This window comes from Mesoplodon mirus (assembly GCF_964341445.2).
Source record: "Mesoplodon mirus genome assembly, chromosome: 10".
Taxonomy (NCBI): Eukaryota; Metazoa; Chordata; class Mammalia; order Artiodactyla; family Ziphiidae; genus Mesoplodon; species Mesoplodon mirus.
The window spans coordinates 69066729-69087587 of NC_138986.1; the positions used below are offsets into that span (position 1 = coordinate 69066729).

At 41.2% G+C, this 20859-nt stretch overlaps 1 long non-coding RNA gene across 1 annotated transcript; it reads right to left on the minus strand.

The window, feature by feature from the left end:
- Positions 1-482: 482 nt before the first annotated feature.
- Positions 483-16768, minus strand: LOC309811159. The gene is made up of 3 exons (XR_014295117.1): positions 16696-16768; positions 14401-14679; positions 483-992 (listed from the first exon to the last, which is right to left on the minus strand). It is a non-coding gene; the product is annotated as an uncharacterized lncRNA (long non-coding RNA).
- Positions 16769-20859: the final 4091 nt, after the last annotated feature.

Below are 20859 nucleotides of genomic sequence, written 5' to 3' on the forward strand. Positions count from 1 at the left end.
CTTGATAGCTTGATTTCTTTTTAGCACTGAATAATGCTGAAAGAAATGTTCACATATTGAAGTACAGGGAAAGTCATCCTGGCTTATACATAATTTAACTTGAATTTTATGCTAACGAAAACAGCCTGTTTGAGGCCTATCAAACAGACATTGTACATCTGCTTTAAAGAAAAGGGCACCTTGACTAGAAGTAAAGAATGTCCCTGTTAAAAATAAAGTTAAATGTCTCCCTTCCTTGGATGCCAGTGATGGTACTCCTTTGATGATAAGACTTCTTTCCCAGGTGCCAAGGCCATACTGACTAGTTGTGTACATGCTGATCTGTTTTTCTCAGAACTTGAAGGAATCCATCTCTGACTTGTTTGATGTTCTTTATTCTGACAAGATATAAAACTAGGGTGAAAACCATGCTTCTCCAGAGCAGTTCCTCAGAGATATCTGAGAGGCTGTCTTCCAGGTTACAGTCCTCAGTTTGGCTCAAATAAAACTCTTTTCTATTTCTATTATAAATTGTTTATTGATTATTTCCATCAACAATAATATTCCATTATCTGGATGTATCACAGTTTGCTTACCCATTCATCCATTTGAAGGACATCTCATTTGCTTCTGAGTTTCTGCAATTATGCATAAACCTGCTATAAACATTTGTGTGCAGATTTTGTGTAGATAAAAGTTTTCAACTCTTGCCCTTTTCTCATTGAAACAAACTTCACAGTGATAGTTTTTAACAGGAAGGCCAAGGAGCACTGCACAGTACTGGAACCAGAGGTGGCATGGCGACAAGTTCTTTAGGGGCATCCTCCTTCCCCAACAAATACATCTAAGTAGAAAGAGCAGCAAGCTATGCGAATGCAGCTTCTAGAGAAGTCCTCAGCTCCTTCCAATATGTTGCTGCGCCCGCCAGTCCGATATAGAACATTCTGGGTACGGCCAGTGTAATAAGTCAGATAGTCCATAGGGTGTGCTGGGAAGGGAGAGTTAAGACTGGTCTACAACAGAGAAAGACAAATATCATATGACATCACTTATGTGTGGAATCTAAAAAAAATGATACAAATGAACTTACCTACAAAACAGAAATAGACCCACAGACATAGAAAACAAACTTATGGTTACCAAAGGGGACGGGAGGGAGGGATAAATTAGGAGTTCGGGATTAGCAGATACACACTACTATATATAAAATAGGTTAAACAACAAGGACCTACTGTAGAGCACAGGGAACTACTCTCAGTATCTTGTAATAACCTATAATGGAAAAGAATCTGAAAAAGAACTGAATCACTTGGCCGTACCCTTGAAATTAACACAACATTGTAAGTTAACTACACTTCAATAAAAAAACTTTTTTAAACACTAAAAAAATAAAAAAGACTGGTCTACAGAGGCAGAAGTGGAATTGACAGACTAAGTAACCTCTCTGGTTTCCTCATTTTAGAAAACCGTAAGAGGAGGTGTATGAACCAGAGGAGCCCTAAGTAAACCCTCAGCCCTGTAATTCTGTTATTTTAAATCTACAGTGGCCTAGATGTGCTCCATTTGTGGACTTTCTCCAGCAGCACCCTGGAACAGAAAACTGTAGCAAAGCTCAAGCTGAGGTGGAGAAATGATAGGAGACAGTGGGTTGAACTGACCGGGGTGTAAATGAACTTATACCTGTGGGTGTCCGGAGGCTAACTTGGCAGAAAGACTGTTACTTCTGATATCGAGTGAGAGGAAACTGAGGTCTCTGGAGCCGAAATATCAAGAAGTGATGGGGGAGGGGAGGGATAAATTGGGAGATTGGGACTGACATATACACACTACTTTGTATGAAACAGGTAACTAACAAGGACCTACTGTAGAGCACAAGGAACCCTACTCAATACTTGGTAATGACCTATATGGGAAAAGAATCTAAAAAAGACTGGATATATGGATATGTATAACTGACTCAGTCTGCTGTACAGCAGAAATGAACACAACATTGTAAATCAACTCGACTCTGATAAAAATTAATTTTAAAAAAAGGAAGTGATGAAAGGTGAGTGGTGGGTCATCGGAGCTGTTACAGAAATTGTAGTCTAATGTTGGAAGGGTGGGAAGTCCAAATCTGTGATGCTCCCAGCATGCATAAGTGAGGTGCTATTAAAGTCCTTCAATGATGGAATTGAGGGAATGTATACTGCCAAGTATCTGACTTTCATTCCCAGAAAGAACAATAACCAGATTGTGATCCTCAGAGGTAAGCATAGCTCCCAAGAAGAAAGAAATTCCCTCCTGCTGCATGAATGTCATCTTTCATACAAAAATCAATGCAAAAAAATCAGTACAAAGAACTGCTTCCAAATTCAGCCTCAATGATATACAATATGTGACAATTACTCAGATGACTTAAATGATCCCTATGTAGACCACAGGGCCACTTTTCTTACCTATATGCTAGGGAGCCACCTGCTGTCGAAATAGGATCCTACGGCTACGAGTTCTTCCATTTTTTTCCAACTACATAACTGCATATGCTTAGCTCCAATAATCTAGACTAAGAATTTTATAGAATTTAAGAAGCTGACATAACTTTAAGTGAGAAGTAACCCACAGTACGCTCCTTGTCTCTTTTGCAAGTCAGAAAATACTTGTTAAGCACTTATATCCATTTGTTACACACTGCAATTTTCAAAGAAGTTTCTGTTACCCAGGAATTAATGAAGCGGTCTGTAATAACAAATGTCCCTGCCAATTTCCTTCTTAGTGGTTTTGGGAATACTATTCCTTCCCTGAAATTGTCTTTGCCTGTCCCAATGCTACCCAACCTCAGCTCAGCTCTTAACCTCCTCCATGCAGGTCCATGAAGCTGCATGGACCTCTGCTCTATCCCCGAGGCACCCCTCTTCTTGGTACTTCATCACACATGCACTGCTTCGTGGCGATATATACTAGGAAACTAACATTTACCATACGCCAGCACTTTGTTGCAAGCACTTTACCTTTATGAACTTATTTAGTTCTCATATTAACCCTATGAGGTAGTCACTATCATAATCTGCATTTTGCAAACGAGGAAACTGAGGCCTAGAGAGCTTAAAAAAAGACTTTGTCCAGTATCATCAAGGTTATAAAGCAGTGGAGCCATAATTAAACCCACGCATCTGCCTTTCCAACTTGTCTGTAAGCAGCCAGAGGACAAGAACCATGTTGCAAAATTCTTTTGAGTTCTGATAGTGCTTAGCCTGGTGCTAGAATCTTAGGAGCTCATGTTTATAGTTTTACTACAGTTTACTAATCTTCCAGGAAAGCAGAATACCCAAGGAAGAGGACTGTTTGGTCCCATTAATCAGCCTGATATAAAACAAGTCTGGCAAGAGACCGTAGTAATAACAGAGAACGTATACTGAGGCTGTACTATAAGCCTGGCACTGCGTTAAGTATTTTTATATATTAACACATTGAATCCTTTTAATAAGGCATTTCAGAGAGGTACTATTATACCTATTTTATGGATGAGGAAACTGAAGCATAGAGAGATGAAGTAACTTACTTGAGGTCACACAGCTCCAGCCTAAGCCTAACCTATATGCTCTCGTCTCACTCTCACTGTAAAAGGATGTTTCTCTGCAAAGGGATTTAGAAATTGTGGAGAACGCACAGTGATGGAGATGGCCTTCCTTAGAGGACACGGACTCCTAACCCTGTAACCTCCCAGTAGGGCTGCACAGGCCCTCAGGGATCCCTCTCTGGTTACTGCTGCCAGCACTGAGCTGGCCTCGGGGGGGCACTGCTCCCCTTTTAACACCTCAGCTTTTACACGCTTGTTTTTAAAACTGCGGCAATCTTGAAGCAAGGCTGGAACATTTAAACCAGAATTTACCAAAGTCCAGGGTAATAACACAAATAAAGAAATCATAACAAAAAGTACCATAATCTGGTTCCAAGGTGTGGCCCGCTCTCCAAGTTTTGAACAAAGTGGAGACTTGACTTTCCTTCCTGCTGTCCAGCCTTGTGTCTACCACTCGAAAGCACTCAGCTGGCACCTTTCCTCTTCAAAGTCAGGCCCCTAGAGGGCTTGGGTCCAGGAGGAGGTGGGACTTTCCCGCGGGGTGAGACAGAATTCAGAATTCCTGTTTCCTTTATGAGGACCTGCCTTTTCCACAGATGACGGACATTGGAGATGAAGGGGAGATGCCTCACCTTCAGCCACTCCTCCAGCAATGAGACCTGTTCTTAAGCCTCAGCAGACAACATCCCAAATTGAATGTCTGTATAAGATATTTACTGATACGGTAGCAGATGGTCACACACTAACTCCTTTGGTCAGGATATCAAGAGATTAAAGGAATCCTCATACCGGGATGCCCGAGAGATTAGAGAAGCCAGCAAAATGAATGGAGTCTGGAAGGAACACAGCCGGACGAGCCAGTGTGCATGTGCAGATGCGCCCCCGAGCACGGACTAGGGGGCAGGGATGCACATTTTGTTTTCAGATACTGTAATCTGGGGTGCTAATAACCACCAGGAAGACTGCATGTGGAGACAAAACCGAGGACAGTACACTCGTGACCACTCCTGCTAATGCTGCCTCCAAACCTGCCAGGAGCCTGGCTACCTTGAGGAGAACCAGACCCATAACTGTAGATGCTCAAAAAGCTATTCGTTAATTTCACCAACTGCCTATGTAATGCTTTTATTTTTTTATTTTTTTAATAAATTTATTTTACTTATTTATTTTTGGCTACATTGGGTCTTCGTTGCTGCACGTGGGCTTTCTCTACTTGTGGTGACCAGGGGCTACTCTTCGTTGCGGTGCACGGGCTTCTCATTGCGGTGGCTCCTCTTGTTGTGGAGCATGGGCTCTAGGCGCGCAGGCTCAGTAGTTGCGGCACACGGGCTCTAGGGCACAGGCTCAGTAGTTGTGGTGCACGGGCTTAGTTGCTCCGCGGCATGTGGGATCTTCCTGGACCAGGGTTCGAACCCATGTCCACTGCATTGGCAGGCGGATTCTTAACCACTGTGCCACCAGGGAAGCCCTTATTTTTTTTAAAACCAACTGTTTCTGAATCTGGCAACAATGCTTTACCTAGAAGATTTTTCTCTGGAGCTTACCTCCGGAATAAATTTGGTTATTTGCCTCTACAATCCACCCCATCTAGGTCAGAACAGATAGATAGATAGATAGATAGATAGATAGATAGACGCTCACCGTGGTCCAGCAATTCCTTCTAATATGGTGCACACCAAAAGTACAAGGCTCTGCAGGGTCAGTGGTTACTGACGAGAATAGATGGAACAGTTTCTTATGCTTGAAAAGCATTTCCTTCCTGATCATGTAGAAATAGTGTTATCGGTCATGTCTATTTTTTAGATGCAACTGTTTTCTAAGAAAAGCTTCTGTAGACACAGATATCTATGAGGTCTTCACGTAAAGTAAAGGTCCGCAAACGACAGCTCGCAGGCCAACTCCATCCCCCTACCTGTTTATGTACTGCTTGCAAGCTAAGAAGGATTTTTATACTTTCTTAAACCATTGAAAAAACAAAGAACAATAACATTTTGTGACATGAAATTCTGTGAAATTCAAGGGTCAGTGTCCGTAATAAAGTTTGACTGGGACACAGCCATGCTCATCCTAAGCACTGTCTAAGGCTGCTTTTGCTCCACAACAACGGAGTTGAGTAGTTGCAACAGAGATGGTAGGACCCGCAAAGCCTAAATATTTCATATTTGATCCTTAACAGAAAAAGTTTAGCAGCTCCTGACATAGTGTAACAGGCACTCTTACTTTGATGCATAAACTACATCTTCATTCTTTTTCAGGTCATCTCAGTGGCCTTATTTTACAGATGAAGAAATGAGAGGCCCAAAAAAGGTTATTAACAGAATGATGCAGAGCCTGAACTGAAACATTTGGCCAGACTGTTTAAGCTCTCTAAACCTTAGTTGCATCACTTATCAAAAAACAGCATTGACCTCATACAGCGGTGGTGGAGGTGGAAGGGAATAATGCATATATGGGGTTTAGCACAACGTCTGCCATAAGTGCTTACTAAACACTAAACAGCTATTTTTATTAGCTAATAATATCATTATTACTATTAAAACTCAGATCTTCTGATTCAGCCTAGTACTTTTCTCACTACCATAAACTATACTCCCCTCAAAAAAAAAAAAAAGAAAGACAAGAATAGGTTATATAATCATTGGTTTTAAAATGTTTCTGGTGTTTTATCGAGACGTGAGATAGTTTCCACTCACTCCCCAGACATCTGATCCACTCATATCCTCAAGTTTCTACCAAGGTGACATCATAGCGGCCACAGATGGTCTTTGGGGAGATGAATAGCACTTACTCAGGAAGATCTACAATCATTTTACCTCTTCTGATCTGTAAAAGGAGGAGAATGCTTGTTCTACGGAACTGAAAGGTCAAAGGAGATAAGAGATATGAAGGCGCTTTGAAAAGTGAAATGTCTTTGCAGTAAAATTGTACATCTATGAAGTCTTTTGCAAAAGTAGACAATTCCTAAGATCATTATCCATTCATTGGCCATCAGGAGGCTTGTCATCTTGTGATCTATGACCTAAATATAATGCTTAGGTTTTCTTTATTCCTTGATTTGGAGAGGAGCAAGCAGTACCCAGCTCAGAACTTTGGAGAGGGTGTCAGGGATGGAAGAAGAGAGAAAGTGGTCAGCAGAGGGAAGTGAACAGATCAGGGATCTCCTGAAGCTTCCTGCCGTCTACGTACCTAAGCATTACTCACCTGCTCACCATGTGTCTCTCTCCTAAGGACCCTCTTTACCTCCATCAATCTGCCTTCCTATTTCCTCATCTTTCTTTCTCCTCTTGTCTTCCGTTTCTTTCTTCTATCTCTTTTCCCCCACTCCATCCTGCCTCTCCTTCGTTCTCACTTTGTCTGGAGAATGTTATTTATCATTAGTTCTTAGAGGATACAACGCTTCTATTCCATGTTCTTAATGTTATATTATTCTCCCACTCATGTAAATTGTTGTTCTTATTACTTGAGAAGAAAAAATTAAATAAATAGGACTTCACTGTTTGCAAATGTGTCATTTTGTTAATCCTTGGGTCTTCTCAAAACCCCGTTAGAAAACAGTGTTCTGAGTTACAAAAGTGAAAAATGATAGCAAAAGCTTTCATTCTTTTTTTTTTCTAAATAGGAATGTGTCTCTTGACAACAGAAGAGTTTCCTGCATTGTGAACTTGGAGGGTCACTTGGTTGCTTTAGCTCTTTATCTTTACTGGGGTTATCTTTCTCCGATCCATTTTGAAGATGTTTCTAATCATGCTATTGCCTAGCAAATAAATTCCAGTTCTCTAGCATGGTGTTCGAGAGCCTCCATGGTTAACCCTGACCTCTCTCCAGCCTAATTTCTCACAACCCACACTTTATGGACCATATTAGATGACATTGTCCTGACTCTGGCTTTCCTCCTAAACTTCTCTCTGTTTGGATTACCCAGCTTCTAGCCAAATCTGCCAATTGAGATTGGACTGGTCCTTCAAGGCCCAGATCAAAACTAGCCATTACATTTCTCTGAACTCCTGCACCCCTTTGTTAATGCGTCCATTGGGGTACTCCCCAGATTTGGAATTGTGTTGTTCTTATCATTGTTTATGAACCCATGCTCTCCCACTACTGTCCGATATATCTCTGTAGTCCCTATGAACTTACACAACAGGTTTTCCAGGAGTGCTTAACAAATGACCAAACCTACCACCTCCAGCCTAGATTTCGTATCTAAGATCTGAAAAAATTTTGATTAAAATTTTTTTTCCATTATATTTCCATTCCATTTAGGAGTCAAATCCTTATTTAATACCAGATTGTATCTTAGCATTTCTGACATGATGTTTGATATACCACTTCCAGGTGTTTCTCCACCTAAAATCCTAGCTCTGGGAAAAATAAAAATATCTGCCATAGGCACTTATTCAAGTGCCTGTAATCACAGAAGGACTGCGCAAACCTGACTGTGAATCTGATGCTGACCTTTAGGATGGCTTTAGGTTTGGTAAAACTATTACATGACCTCAGAGCTGGCTTTACTTTTAGATTCCAGTAATCCAGAAAACACTCTGAATTATTTATTTGTCTATAATGGGTCTTAAAATGTGATGTTAACATCCTGGAAAAAATTACATTTGAATCTATTTATAATTGAAAGAGAATATGGTTGATGATATTTCTTGGAAGTGCCCCTCTCTACAAAGAAAGTAAGAATAGGTTATACAATCATTTATTTTTAAATGTTATAGGTGCTTTATTAAGACTCAAGACATCTGATCCACTAATGTCCTCAGGTTTCTGCGAAGGTGACATCATAATGACCACAGATGGTCCTTTGGGAGACAGATATCGTTTACTCAGGAAAAAAAGGCAGTATATTTTTGGTTCAGATTTCTTAGCAACATAAGAAATTAATTTTGTTAAAATCAAGTCATTCTCTCAAAAATCTACTGCTTTTTTTTTCTCTTTTCAAGTTCAGCAATTTCCTTTCAAACCCAGTCTTTTTCATGTTTCCTTTTGAAGACTGTTATAACCTATCCTTATGACCTTTTATAAACAATCCTTTTTTTCTCTTACAGGCTCTTTATATTTAAATAGAAATAAATGTATATGGTGGCAGAAATACTACACTGAGTTTATAGAAAATAGGGAGCAGTGAAGCAAGGTAGGTGGCCTCGGTCCTAGGATTACGGAGGATGTGATGTGTCCATGGTGGGGGACAAGGACATTGTCACCTTTCCTGTCTTCTCAATCACCTTCTCCCTCTGCAGAAAACCTGAGTGTCCCTGACAGCGCCCCTAGTGGTACTAAGTAGAAATGCAAGCATTCTTAAATCAGGGTCCTTAAGGCCGTCCTTTGAGATGAAATGGGGGTTAAGTAGTATTCAATAATATTCCTCAAGCTGAGTTCCTGGTCTCTCAGAAGGAATGACTCATAGGTTAAATCTTTAGAAATAGGCTTATGAGGAAAAGCTGGATGATTTGTTATTCACTAAAAACCATGCCCAAAGTCTTCTCTTCAACACCCGTACCCCTCCCTGACCCTCCTCAGTGCTTGCCCCACTCCTAGCATAAGAAAATAGCTAAATGTACATTTAAGGTTTATCATAGTCTGAGGGGCATTTTTGGTGAAAACCATGTATTTGAAGTAATTTAGATACTCATCTTAGGCAGTTTGCCAAAGATTTAACACACTAAGCTATTCCTCCTAGGTGCTCCATACCATCACTTACTGTTTTTATTAATGAAGTAGACTGAGGTTTGCAAGGCTGGGCTGGTCAGTTTCTCAGAGGCACTCTGCCTGTAATTGCTGTAGTTTTACACCAGGTAGTGGGGCCAGATACAGAACACAGGTTCCTGGGTTTCTTATTCTTAATGTAGAGATTCTCGAACTTTCTCAGTTCCTAATGAACTTAGTGTCTCAATAATTCTTCATGGCATTCCCTAGGCCAAAAGAAGTGCCTAACTATCTGGACCTAGGCTAAATCAAGTACCTAATAGGTCTAAACAACTAATAGTAGTAGTTTGTGTGGTATCTGACAAATGTCACTGGGCTTTCCTTGAAATTTAAAAATATCCTGCTTCACCCCCGTGAGTTTGCTACGGCGCCTGGGGCAACTTGGCATACAGTTTGGGAATACAGTCTTAATGTTTTAGGGCATTTAGCAATTAACCCAATTCCAGTTCCTGTATGGTTTCCTTATGAAAAATAACCAAATAAAATTTGCCATGATTTCACTTCTCTCTAGATAATAAGACAGTGACATGTATCAACATGGATAGATCTCAAAAACATGTTAGGTGAAAATAGGCAAGTTGCAGAATAATGTATACAAAATAGTAGTATCTATTTAAAGTTTATATGTTATTTATGAATACAAATGTGTAGTAAAATCAGGACTGGAAGGATGCACACTCATTTAGGAGAGTGGTTATTTCTAAGGAAGAAAGGGAATGGGATTGAAAGAAGAACAAAGAAGACTCAGATTTTATTTGTAATATTTTATATGTGCTATTAAATATATAAGGCAAACATGACTGTGGCATGAATGTGGCATATAAAGCAAACTATGGATTGAATGTGCTCCCCCAAATTCACATGTTGAAATCCTAATCCCCAAGGTAATGGTGTTAGGAGGTGGGGCCTTTGACAGGTAATTAGGTCAAAAGGATAGAGCCCTCATGAATAAAATTAGTGCCTTTATAATAGAGAGACATAAGAGTTTGCTTCCTTTCTCTGCTCTCTGCCATGTAAGGATACAATGAGAAGATAGCCATTTACAAGCCAGGAAGTAGGCTTTCATCAGACACCAGATCTGCTGGTACCTTGATCTTGGACTTCCCAGCCTCCAGAACTATGAGAAATAAATGTTTGTTGTTTAAGCCACCCAGACTATGAAAATTTGTTATAGCACCTTGAGCTGATTAAAACAATGACCAAATGCTGATATTTGTTAATTCTGGATAGTGGACCATATAGGTGTTTCTTATATGATTCTCTGTACTTTTCTGTATCAAAACAAAACAAACCAAACACACACACAAATCAGAAAGTACTGAGCAAGAATTAAAAGAGGTAGATAAGTATTATTTTTCTAGAAAATCTATGATCAACCCTTATCTTTAGCTATTTAATTTAGTTTGGGATCATAAAATAATTCTGAATCTTTTCTGAGGGTCAAAATAACCATGTGATACTTATGACTCTATTGTATTAAAAAAAAAACCAGCAGCTGTGCTTTATAAATCAGCTGTTTGCTAATCCTAATAAGTTGTAGCTTTTGCTACTAACTAGTTCCAACAGACAGGCAGATTTACATTCAAATTTAACACATTATTGTGTTTAAAAAGAGACCATATCTTGTTAATTTTTTTTAAATTTCAGTATCTTAGGACTTCCCTGGTAGTGCAGTGGTTAAGAGTATGCCTGCCAATGCAGCAGACACGGGTTTGAGCCCTGGTCTGGGAAGATCCCACATGCTGCAGAGCAACTAAGCCCATGCGCCACAACTACTGAGTCCAAGTGCCACAACTACTGAAGCCCGAGCGCCTAGAGCCCGTGCTCCGCAACAAGAGAAGCCACCACGATGAGAAGCCTGTGCACCGCAAGGAAGAGTAGCCCCTGCTAGCTGCAACTAGAGAAAGCCCGCGTGCAGCAACGAAGACCCAACACAGCCAAAAATAAATAAATAAAATTTAAAAATTTCAGTATCATATATAATAGAGGTTCAATAAATGTCTTTGGAATCAGTAAAACTAACCCATCCTTTTCTCAGCATTAAAAAAAAATTTTTTTTAACAATGAGGAAAAAAATGTTTAGGCAACATTATGTAGGAGTTTTATAATATGGCTTGTAATTTTTATTATTTTTAAACATTATATTAATTGTTACTATAATATACTCATATGGTTCAAAATTAAAAGGTTTAAAGTGATGTACAATGAAAGCTAAGGCTCCATTCAACACTTGATCCCCAGCCACTCAATTCTCTCCTAAACAGGCAACCAGAATGACTAGATTTTTGTATATGTCTAGAAAAGAGGTATTTTATACATACACAAGCAAACACATAATAACATATCCGTACTCATGGCTCTATGTACCAGCTAGAGATGATACTGATGAAACAGTCATTTGGATGTCTAATAGATGTTTCAAATTCAACATGTTCAAACTGAACTCCTGCTCTTTTCCCCCCAGAAAGCTTCCCCTGCAGCTTTCCCACCCAGTCCATCACCACCCCAGCCTTCGGGCTGCTCGGTCGTCCCTAATCCCTCTCTTTCTTGTACACGCCGCATCCAGTCTGTCAGGAAAGCCTACTCACTACTTTGAAAATGTTTCCAGAATCTGGCCTCTTGCCACCACCTCCTCTGCCGTCTCCCAGGTGGCCGCGAACGGCCCCTTTCGACAGGATCACTGCCCTCCACGGCTCCGGGTGCTCCGCCTGCTTCCATCCGGCTCTCCCACGGCCTAGTCTCCACAGAGCGCAAGAGGAATCCTTTTACACTGTAAGCCATACAATGCCACACTGTACCTCCAAACCCGGCATGGTTCCCTGTTCACGCAGAGTAAAAGTCCACCTCCTTACAAGGCCCTGCGCGGACCAGCCTCCCGTCATCTCCCGAACCTTTCCCTCCTCTTCCTTCCAGCTCACTCTGCCCAGCCTCTCTGCGGCTCCCAGCGCACAGCAGACACCGTCCTGCCTTAGGGCCTTTGCCTCACGCTTCTCACAGATCCTCTCCACAGACCCCCTCACCTCCTTCAAGTCTCTTCACATTTTGCCTTCTAAGGCCCAACTTGACCACGCTGCTTGTAACAGTGCACGTTATCTTCTTCCCCTCCCCCAGCCCCCCCCCCACTCCCCGATCTCCCACGCTCCGCTCTATTTTTACCCATAGAACTTACCAGTTTCGGATATACTATATTATGTTCCCATTTGTCATTTACTGATGGTCCCCTTTAACAGAATGTAAGCTCCACTACGGTTGAGATCTTTGTCTGTTTTGCTATGGACACATCCCAAGTGTGGAGTGTGATGCCTGACACATAGCAGATGCTCAAAGATATTTGTTGAATAGGTGAATGTATACATAGATGTATACTATGCATATCATTAGAACCTTGCCTTTTCACTTAATGACATATTCATTCATTCATTCAACAAATATACCTCGGAAGTCTAGGAAGTTTTTTTATCAGCACATACATTTTTTTCTCCTTTTTTATGGAAGCTTATTATTTCATTGGAATTGCAGCATTGGAAAGATGTACCATAATTTACATAACCAGTTCTATTGTTTCTAGTCTTCTGTTTTTACAGATAATACTGTAATGACAATCTGGCCCATATATTATTTTACATGTATAAGAATATCTGTAGGATAAAATCCTGGAAGTGGAATTGCTGGGTCAAAGGGTATATGCTTTTTAATTATAATAGGTATTGCCAAATTGAATTCCATAGAACTTGTACTAATTTATGTTCCCTCCAGCCATGTATGAGAGTGTTTGTTTTCTCCCACTTTTACCAGCACAGTTTTATAATTTCTTATCTTTGCTAGTCTGATAGGTAGAAAATGAAGTTTTAATGAAGTTTTAATTTGCATTCCTCTTATTTTGAGTGATTGGAACATTTCTTCATAAGCTTAAATGATGTTTGATTCTTTTTCTATTTTCTAGTTATATTTTTCATCTATTTTTCTATTGGATTGTTGATCCATTCCTTATTGATTCCTAGAAGTTATCTATACAGTAGAGAAATTAGCCCTTTGCCTAAATAGGAAATGGAAATATTTTTCTCTTGTTTGTGGTTTGTCTTTTGACCTTGCTTATGATTTTTGGCCTAGTAGATTTTTTAAAAGTTTTTAACGAAGTTGAATTTATCATTTTTACTAATACTTTTTTCTTCTGGGCTTTATGACAAACATAAAAGGCTATCCTCAATCTGATTTATTTAAACATTCTCAAATGACTTCTAATATTTTTGCTGTTTTGCTTTTACTTTTAAACCTTTGGTCCACCTAGAATATATTTTGATGAACTGTAAGATAGGATTCAATCATCTCTGCCCTCGATGACTATCTAGTTACCTCCAAACCACTATTTAAATAAGGCATCTTTTCTTTACTATTTCAAGATGCCATTTTTGTCTTATGTTAAGTTAATACGTGACATTAAAGAGATTTGAAATTGAATGTTCCGTATTTTGGAACAACACCCCTAAGTTTTCCCTATACCTTTACATTTTATTCTTAAATTCTATTCTGTGCCATTGATTCTTGTGTCTGTTCATGCCCCAGGACTACTTTTTCAGTTTCTAATGGCACAGGGTGAAAAGGCTAGTGCCCCATCATTGCATTTATTGTCAGAATATCCCTAAAAATTCTTGCTGCTTATTTTTACACCTGAAATTTATTTTTTTAAATATCTCTATTGGAGTATAATTGCTTTACAATGTTGTGTTAGTTTCCGCTGTACAACAAAGTGAATCAGCTATATGTATACATATATCTCTCCACCTGAAATTTAGAATCAGCTTGTCTACTACCTCTCAAACAATGCCAAGACCAAGATCAAAAACAACAGTAACAACAGCAACCCTGAAGCATTTCGGTGGGTTCCGATTACATTCACTCTCTCCAGTTCCAATCCTAGCTATTACCGTTACTGTACTGAAATCACTGAAAAACAAAGTCTTTTCCTGTTTTGTCTCTGAGCTAATTCTTGCTGGACTTCTGGTTGCAGGAGCGCGCATAGTTTCATCTTTATGACTGCCCTGGGCTGCTGTTCTAGGATCTGAGCCCCACGATCCTTATATGCCTTTATTTGTATTTTCATGCTAGAGTATAATTTAAAGCAGTTTTGTTTAAAATCGTAATTATAAGGGACTTACCTTAATATGCCTTTTATTAACTTCTTTTACATAGAAGTTTTATAATCCTGAAACTCTCTTGCAGTCATTCCAATTCAAGTCTGTACGTTGTGATTCTGACCTTTAAACTTGTAAGCATACCTTCCACTTGAGTTCTTAAAGATTCAGACACACGGCTGGTTTCTATGTGCCCACTCAGGTGAAGCACATATTCTATCTTGCAGCTTTCTGTTCCTTAGCAAAGTGCTTAACATCTGTAGTCAATAAACATACTCCACAGGGTGCAAGAGAAAAAAGGAACTGAATAAAACAATTTTAAAATAAATGTCAGCAGGCATCTCATAAGATTACATTTTTTTTTTTTTTTTTTTGCGGTACGCGGGCCTCTCACTGCTGTGGCCTCTCCCATTGCGGAGCACAGGCTCCGGACGCGCAGGCTCAGCGGCCATGGCTCACGGGCCCAGCCGCTCCGCGGCATGTGGGATCTTCCCAGACCAGGGCATGAACCCGTGTCCCCTGCATCGGCAGGTGGACTCTCAACCACTGCACCACCAGGGAAGCCCAAGATTAAATTTTTAAAGCTAAAATAAAGTTCTACTCACCACTGACTAAATATACTTTAAAATTTACAAGCAGTAGATGGACTATAATTCACATCCATGTGTATATATATATATCCGTAAAATACTGAAGAAATAAAAATTAATAAAATTGGTACATTCTAAAAATTAGAATCAGTGGCTATAGGATCTGCATGAAAAATGCAGAGCCATATATGACTTGTGATCTCATTTCTGTAGGGATGAAAAATAAAAATAACTAACAGTCACCAAATACTACTTGTTTGTCAAGAAGTCTTTTCAGGCAATCAGTCTCGTGTTGATGACTGAAAGAGGCAAAGAAAAGGCCTGGAGATGAGACCCAAGGAGTGACTTGGTCACACCCTTCTAGAGTGTCATTCTCCCTGAGCAGCTTGCCTAAATTCCTCAGCAATAGAACAGTGGGGTTTATTCCCACAATGCTCCCATTACTTGGGGGATGCTCCCTGGCCAAAGTCTACTGAGGGTATCTGTGAGACCAGTGAGTGTGAAGCCAGACCATGACTCTGGGCTCCCTGGAGTGGGTGACAGATGTAGCACTGTCTTTTGTGTCTTCCCGAGGCCTCCGACAAAGAGGCTGGAGTGTCCTTGTGTTCCAGAAAACTCAGAGATGGTATTTTGTCAAGTAGGAAGCTGTTGGCCTGAACCGGCAGGGGAAACCACCATCTACTAGCGGCCACCTAACAACCTCAAGAAGAACAAAACCATATGAGAACTAGGAAAATTTACCTTTGAGATTGTAGAATCCACTTTGCTGAAAACAAAATTTAAATCAAGCCGTTCCTTCACAAATGTGGACAGGACTAAGCACAAAGCAAGAATACCAGTTTGGCTAGCAGGCTACTGATGGTAGATATTACCTCTTTGGCAGTACAACATGACATGAGTTAGAAAATGAGCTGTGAGCCCATTATTGCTACTTCTCCAGCCCTCGACAGTGTTATAATGCACGTACTCACTATCCTTCTACCCACTTAGCTGACTTCTCTAAGAGTAAGGACCACCAGCTATTTCTTGCACCAAGAACTCGAGCATCTAACACGGCACCTGGTATATAGTAGGTTGCTTCCTACTGCATGTTGAAGAAACAAAATCAATAATTAATATCCCGGGCTTCCCTGGTGGTGCAGTGGTTGGGAATCCACCTGCCAGTGCAGGGGACATGGGTTCGAGCCCTGGTCCGGGAGGATCCCACATGCTGCGGGGCAACTCAACCCGTGCGCCACAACTACTAAGCCTGCGCTCTGGAGCCCGAGGGCCACAACTACGGAGCCCCCGTGACACAACTACTGAAGCCCGTGTGCCTGGAGCCCGTGCTCTGCAACGGGAAAGGCCACCGCAATGAGAAGCCTACGCACCTCAGCGAAGAGCAGCCCCTGCTCGCCGCAACTAGAGAAAGCCCGTGTGCAGCAATGAAGACCCAATGCAGCCAAAAATAGATAAATGAAATAAATAACTTTATATATTAAAAAAATTAATATCCCATACATCTCTATGATTTCTAGAGATGTAGATTCTTTAGAACAGATTGTAGAGCTTCTAGAGATATGTAGATTTCTAGCTGAAATACATAACTCTATGGATACATTCTATTATGTAATTAACTGATAATCCTTCAAATGGACCAATAATAGAAATAGCTTTCCTTGGGAATACTGAGTTGGGGGAGAGGGGATGGGAAATACTTATGCATAGAGTGACATGTCAAGGATACTACCTGGTCCTGGAGTTTGTTATGGGTCCTCAGCAGAGAGAGTCCAGTGGATCTTAAAGTCCAGTGGTAGGAAATAGACAGCCAAAGCAGGTAAGATGGAAAGAGTGCTGTGAGAAATAGGAAATATCACATATGGTTAAAAGTAAGGAAAGGCAGATCAATAAACCTGGATCCTTGCTAATTTTAAGACCTAACATGCAGCTGCTATGTAGAAAAGGATAATTTGAACTTCATTCAATTCAATATTAAAGTGTTTCTATTTAGAACTAACTAGAGTAAAACCATTTGTTTTCAATCCTGCTAGTTGGAATCAGATGGTAATGCGTTGAATACATCTGCACTTTTCAAATGGAGTGAATTGATGAGGAATACCCAACCTCGATGTGCTTGAATTTCTTTCTTTTTTTTAATGTTAAACCCCACTTTACTAGAGTTAGTTTCTGGACACAGTAACTCTTTTTTTTTTTTTTTTTTTTTTTGCAGTACGCGGGCCTCTTACTCCTGTGGCCTCTCCCGTCGTGGAGCACAGGCTCCGGACGCGCAGGCTCAGCGGCTATGGCTCACGGGCCCAGCCGCTCCGTGGCATGTGGGATCTTCCCGGACCGGGGCATGAACCCGTGTCCCCTGCATTGGCAGGCGGACTCTCAACCACTGCGCCACCAGGGAAGCCCTAACTCATTTTTTTTATAGAAGAGGGACAATGAATCTCAGTTTGCTTACAAGCTAGGAGATCACTTTGAATTCTGCATTTCTTAACTGCAAACAGATATAGCAGTTGTAACAGGTTATAAATAAACTGGTTTTCAAGCACAGAGCCAGCCCCGACAGTAATAGTACACTATTTAAAAAGACCTAAGGCAATGAATTCCATTTCCAATGGAAAAAAAGAATCATATGATCTTGGACAAACAATTCTGATGGTTTACTTAACAGTCAGAAGAACTTAGTAGTTCTTCCTTGCTCATAGAACTTTATGATTTTTTTGAGGAGTGAAGCATTCAGCTTTAGTGGATAAATCCTTGTTAGGCTGAGACAATCATTATCATATCCCTCCTTGCCATGAATTGTCTAATGAATGGTCAATCAATCTGTTTTGGCAAATGAGTAATTAGGGGAAGGCTGTTATTGTGCTTATAAGAATGATATTTTTCTCTGAAAAAAGATAAATATGCATTAGGAAAATGACCATTTGGGCTCTTTTTCTGCTTCCTCCTTGTTTTGTGAGAATATGATACTTGCTTGCTGCGAGGCAGGAGCTGAATAACACAGGTGAAGCACTCACACATGGCCTGGCTTCCAATAACTGGACAGCAAAAGGCAACGGTTTCTTCTTTCCTCTTCTGAGTGATCTCAGCCAAGCAGAAAGGAGAGCTTATTAGAGGCAGCAGAATGTCAAAACCCTCTGTTCTGTAAACAAACCTGTTTTGTCAGATAGTGTCTACATGATGTCAGTGAAAAAAAGGCCCCCAAAGCTAGAATATGAAGGCTATAAACAGGTCAAATGGAATCAAGGTTAGAGAAGGACAGTACCAGAGTGACTTCTTTGTCACATAAAGGTCCAGTGATTACTAAATAGCCCGACCCCTGTGCTTTGTGACTGCTATGAGGGTGAGGTAGCTTCTCCATCTCTCCTAGGGATGCTAGGCACCTGTTTCCGAGCCCACAGGTCTCCTGTCTCTAAAAACAAGGTTCTTTTCTTGGTGGAATGACTTCTATAAAATTTAACTACAGTAATTTCTCAGGGTCCTCAAATGAAGTTCCCAGATGGCCTCCAGGAATTAACATAGCTTCCTAAATATCAGAAACCATGGGAGCTGCATAGACTCCTACTGTACTGGGAGCCTCTAAGACAACTAAGAAAAATGCACTTTAAGCTCTTTGTTTGTTTTTGGCCACGCCTCGCAGCTTACGGGACCTTAGTTCCCTGACCAGGGATCGAACCCAGGCCCCAGCAGTGAAAGCGCCAAGTTCTAACCACTGGACCACCAGGGAATTCCCTAAGCTCTTTATAAAGTAACTTTCCAAAATGGTTACAATTTTAATAACTTGCATGGGGCTTAGTGTCTAAGATCTAGAGTGGCTTTTCTAGGTATTGTACTCAGTAATTGGTACCAGGAGAGTTACTAAGTGTTCTCAAGACAAGTTATACTAAAAATTGGTTCACTCAGGGAATCTTTCTTTTTGAAAATAGCCTGACTTAGTCTCAATCAGATTTTGTTAGAAAATGTAAGTGTCCCACTGAGATTTCACAGACATACCTCACTTTCAATTTTTCACTTGACATTGCAATTCTCACCTTCGAGCTTCTGTCTCCAGAACCTGCCAGGGACCCTGCCCTTCTCGACACCTGCGTGGTGAGGGGGAGCTCTGGGTTACGCCCCTCCATAAATTCTTCCCTGGGCTCCGCATCAGGAGGGCTCCTCAAGCACATTCAGAGAAGGCTGATCAATTCTTGGCTCCCAGCCCATGCCCACTGGAAGAGCAAGGGTACTGCACAGTAATTCAGACTTGCCCGCTACAATTCCAATGTGTTTCGAAAGCAGTGCACCCCTGACGCCTACTCAGTGTTTACACAGGCACTAAATTAGGCTCTGTGCTGTAGCTGTGGAAAACACATGGCTCTGCAGTCAAACAACTTTTTTTCAACAAGCGACTTTCCTTCTCTGAGTCTCAGTTTCCTAATTTTCAAAATGGGGGTAATAGGAGGCATCTTACAGGGTTGCTGTGAGATTTCAGTAAGACAAGGTTTAGTAAGGAATTTAGTGCAATAGCTGATACATAGCAGATGCTCAGTCAGTGGTCGCTGCTGTATTTTCCATTGTTTCTTTTTTTTATCCACAAGGATCATCCTTATCGGTGTCATGGAAACAAGGGACTGCTGAGGGCTTCCCTGGTGGCGCAGTGGTTAAGAATCCACCTGCCAATGCAGGGGACACTGGTTCGAGCCCTGGTCCGGGAAGACCCCACATGCCACAGAGCAACTAAGCCCGTGCTCCACAACTACTGAGCCTGAGTTCTAGAGCCCGCGAGCCACAACTACTGAACCCACGCGCCTAGAGCTTGTGCTCCGCAACAAGTGAAACCACTGCAATGAGAAGCCCGCGCATCACAACAAAGAGTAGCCCCTGCTCACCACAACTAGAGAAAGCCCGCGCACGCAGCAACGAAGACCCAACGCAGCCAAAAATAAATAAATAAATAAATAAATTTATTTTAAAAATAAAAAATAAAAGAGACTGCTGAGAAGTTCCATAGATGGGATTATGGAAATACGAGGGAGGTCTCATTTTTGGTTTACTATCAGCTTTTTCTGCCCTTTAGAGCAGATTAGCCATTCACTTTGAACTTTAATTCTCAGGGGTATATCATCTTGGAGACATTCAAGCTAGAAAGAACTGTGGCTTGAAGTGATCAAAGTGAAGGATTTGGGTAAGAGTAAAGGTACTGTTTCTTCAATTTAGCCTTGGGGCAGGCAGAGCAGAATGAGAACAGAGGACAGAAGAGGTCCCCTCCCCTCCGTGGTTCGTGCTGACTCCAGGCTCTAAGGCGAAAAGCAAGTGGGGTTCTGGGATCAGGTCAGTCTGTCCTGACAGAATCCCCTGTGATCACCCCTACAACAGGAGGGCTGATTAGCACTTTGGGGAAGCGGGGGGAGGAGTCCTCTGGTGGGCAGGTCAAGCTGGGATCAGGACAGTAACAAGATCTCTAACTCTGCCCTTATCGGAAGCATCCACATTACTTTAAAAACCCTAAGGGTGGGGACTTCCCTGGTGGCACAGTGGTTGAGAGTCCGCCTGCTGATGCAGGGGATACGGGTTCGTGCCCCGGTCCGGGAGGATCCCACATGCCACGGAGCAGCTGGGCCCGTGAGCCATGGCCGCTGAGCCTGCGCGTCCGGAGCCTGTGCTCCGCAACAGGAAAGGCCACAACAGCGAGAGGCCCGCGTACCGCAAAAAAAAAAAAAAAAAAAACCCTAAGGGAGCTAACAGTTGGGATTGGGGTGGGAGCTGAGGGTGAAGTATCAATAGAAACAAGGAAAATACTAAAAACACAGATAGCTTATTCCAATCTGGTTGAAGCCTGAGAAGCTAGATTCCTTTTTCCAAACGAAAAATAAGTCACCTGCTTTCTTTTATGTTACGCACTGTATCACAGATACCAAAAGAC